The sequence below is a fragment of the Jatropha curcas genome, chromosome 5 (assembly GCF_041381405.1).
Source record: "Jatropha curcas cultivar XTBG-Jc1 chromosome 5, XTBG_Jcur_1.0, whole genome shotgun sequence".
NCBI lineage: Eukaryota > Viridiplantae > Streptophyta > Magnoliopsida > Malpighiales > Euphorbiaceae > Jatropha > Jatropha curcas.
In genome coordinates, this window is record NC_143155.1 from 11817033 (window position 1) to 11821178 (window position 4146).

Below are 4146 nucleotides of genomic sequence, written 5' to 3' on the forward strand. Positions count from 1 at the left end.
AAATTCGCAATTTGGCCACAAAAGCCCAAAAATTCGCAATTTGGCCACAAAAGCCCAAAAGTTCACATTTGGCCCCAAAGGCCCAAAAATTCCCGATTTGGCCACAAAGGCCCAAAAGTTCACATTTTGGCCCCTAAGGCCCAAAAGTTCACATCTTGGCCCCTAAGGCCCAAAATTCTCCAATTTGGCCCCAAAGGCCCAAAGTTCACATTTTGGCCCTTAAGGCCCAAAAGTTCACATCTTGGCCCCTAAGGCCCAAAAATTTCCAATTTGGCCACAAAGTCCCAAAAGTTCACCTTTTGGCCCCTAAGGCCCAAAAATTCCCAATTTGGCCCCCAAGGTCTAAAAATTCCCAATTTGGCCACAAGGCCCAAAAGTTCACATTTTGGCCCCTAAGGCCCAAAAGTTCACATCTTGGCCCCTAAGGCCCAAAAATTCCCTAATTTGGCCCCAAAGGCCCAAAAGTTCACATTTTGGCCTCTAAGGACCAAAAGTTCACATCTTGGCCTCAAAGGCCCAAAAATGGCCAATTTGGCCACAAAGGCCCAAAAGTTTTCATTTTGGCCCCTAAGGCCCAAAAATTCACATTTTGGCCCCTAAGGCCCAAAAAAAAATCGAAGAAAATGAAAAAAATCAAGGAAATGGGCCAAAAGGCGGGTCTTCTGGACGCGTCCGATTTTCACCTTCAAAATTTATTTTTCAGACAACCACCGACTCCCATAAATCATTTTTATGGCTGTCGGTGGGGGGCAACTGTGAATACTCAATTTTGAGGCTCAAAGGCCTGTTTTCCCAGACCGCAAACACTCCGGCCGGACCGGAGGCCATTCGGAAAAGTTCACCGAAAGTATGTCAATATGGTACTTGAAATGTCTAGAAAATTACGGGGATCGCAGAACTGGTCTTGGAATATTTTTTAGAGGTACGGAACTCCCGAAAAAGCTTTCGGAACGAGAAACTAGAAAGTGGGCAAGCCACGGCGGCGCGGCAGCGGCCGTCGTCAACTGCAATGTCCGAAAAATTACGGGGATCGCAAAACTGGTCCCGGAATATTTTTTGGAGGTACGGAACTCCCGAAAAAGCTGTCGGAACGAGAAACTAGAAAGTGGGCAAGCCACGGTGGCGGCGCCCGGCACCGCCGCCCGCCCTCCACGGCGGCAGCTGCCGCCCTTCGCGGGGCAGCGCCCACCCTCCAGCCCAGGTTTCCCTATAAATACAGCCCCGGTTCACCTTTTTTAGACACTCAGTCTGTGTTGACGGACGCTCTCTTCTCCCCTACGCTCCTTGCGGTTCTTTTACTGCTTTTCTGCATTTAGTGTAGGTTTTTATTACTCTGCTGTTATGATATTTGGTCACTTAATTAAATTAATTTTAATTAATATTCCCCAAACGAGGAGCTTAATCTGGAATTTTCAAGCTGAAGCTAAGAAGCGGCCGCCGATTAACTCAGGTAATAACGAAACTCTGCCCATTTAATTTCAGCATTTTGTGCATATTCTCTTCTACTCCAATTCTGAATTAAACTGCTGCATAAATGCATTCACGTCATCAATTTGGTAAATAAACTGCCTCAATTAAATATGATTAAGCTTAAATGCCCGGTTAATTAATAATTGTGGTGTTAAAGCCTAATCGGACAATATTGGCTAAAGTATCTGGTCAATTAATGACTACGGTATAATCGCCTTTATTTCGAACAGTCCGGCTTAAGTCCAATTAATCAATAATTGTGGCTAAATAGCCTTAATTAACCACGTTTCTTTTGGCAATAAATTGCCTATATTGCAATTCAATTGATCACTTTTGGCAAACAAATTGCCTATAAATAAGATTAACCATTTTTAGCGACAAATCGCTTAAATCGAAGCTTTGGCAAAATGCCTTGAATTAATCAATCTTTTGGCTAAAAGCCTTAAATCAATCATTTTGGCGACAATCGCCCAATCAACACTCTTGGCAAACAAATTGCCTAAATCAACCATTTTGGCAACAAAAAGCCCAATCATCAATTTTTGGCAACAAAAAGCCCAAACATCAATTTTTGGCAACAAATTGCCTAAATCACATCAACCTTGGCAAACAAATTGCCTAAATCAATCTTTTGGCTAAAAGCCTTATATCAACACTTTTGGCAACAAACGCCTAATCAAATCAATCAATTCTTTAGCAAAATGCCTAAAAATGCACGAAGCATACACACACTCATGCATTAAGCATACCCATTCAAAGCCCTTTAAAAAGGCCGATCGAACTACGTTGACTTTGATCTTCCATTCAAACGGAAGTACGTAGGCACGTTTGGGATTTAACCCCGAGCGGCAAGTCGAAATCACTTAAACATTTCATTGGTCCAATTACATCAATCACCTTGCAAAGCATTCATTCATTGGTTAGTTCATCAACATGACATGGTCTCGGGATCCACCTCGGGTTCGCAAACTATGCCTTAAACATTGGGATAATTAATCTAGTAATTAGGTTAATTAAAATTGGAGTCCACTTAGGGTTTTTTCCTAGTTTACCCTAAAATAATTAAACAAGGTGGCGACTCACACATTCACGTGCATTTCTGCCCCTTAGTCATATTCATATATGCCAATATTTGGGGAGGGATTCCCAGCATTTTGCACATAAGCCCTAAAATGGGCAACACTACCCATTTGCCTATAAATAGGCCTTGGGATTAGTGCATTAAGGACGAATTTTGGATCAACTTAAGGAAACTCTACCATTTTGAAAACTTAACCAAAAATCGAAGGAAAACATATGTTTTTCCCCTTGATCTAGGTCTTCATTGATTCATTTTTTATTACATAAGCGTTAAGTGTGATTGAAAGTCCAAAAACACATATATTTGATCTCAAACTCAGATCCTTGATTCAAGAACTCAACTTTTGGGTTTTCTTGTATCCAATCTCTCACAAACCTTGGGAATCTCTGTCACGCCCCGACTCTAATCACTAGAGGAATTGTCCGCTTTGGTGTAGTCCACGGACGCTCTACACCTCAGCGTAGTCCCCGCACGGTTTTGTCCCACAGGTGAAATGGGAAACTTCCCAGGAGGTCACCCAATCCTGAGATTTCTGTTAAGCAAGCACGCTTAACCCTGGAGTTCTTCCAACTCTCCAGCCATTCCACCAAAAGACGCCTCTAATGATTAGTTTCCCCCTTTTTCGATATATGATTCAATTCATTCCTGTGTCCCACATTCCACTACCATAGCTAGCCTGCCATCCTAGGATGCTTTGCGGGTCGGGATGTCACAGGCCCCACCAGCTTCCGCATGGTTCGTCCTCGAACCATACATCTACTGGAGGGGGTCCGGCTCTGAGGACCCAGCAAAGCGATCCTAGGATGGCAGGCTAGCTAGGGTAGTGGAATGCGAGACACAGGAAATGAATCAAATCATATATCGAAAAGGGGGAAAACTAATCATTAGAGGAGCCTTTTGGTGGAATGGCTGGAGAGTTAGAAGAATTCCAGGGTTAAGCGTGCTTGCTTAATGGAAATCTTAGGATGGGTGACCTCCTGGGAAGTTCCCATTTCACCTACGGGACAAAACCGTGCGGTTAGGGCGTACGGGGACTACACTGAGGTGTAGGGCATCCGTGGACTACACCAAAGCGGACAATTCCTCTGGTGATTAGAGTCGGGGTGTGACAATTGGTATCAGAGCCGGACCCCCTCCAGTAGATGTATGGTTCGTGGACGAACCATGCGGACGCTGGTGGGCCTGTGACATCCCGACCTGGCAAAGCGATCCTAGGATGGCAGGCTAGCTAGGGCAGTGGAATGCGGGACACAGGAATGAATCGAATATATATCGAAAAGGGGGAAACTAATCATTAGAGACGCCTTTTGGTGGAATGGTTGGAGAGTTGGAAGAATCTAGGGTTAAGCGTGCTCGCTTAACGGAAATCCTAGGATGGGTGACCTCCTGGGAAGTTTCCCATTTCACTGTGGGATAAAATCATGCGGGTAGGGCGTGCAGGGACTACACTGAGGTGTTAGGGCGTCCGGGACTACACCAAAGCGGACAATTCCTCTGGTGATAGAGTCGGGGTGTAACAATCTCTAAGAGGTAATTTTTGCGAGCCATTAACCTTTTTCTCTATCTCTTTTTCTTTTTATTTTGGTGTTAAATCA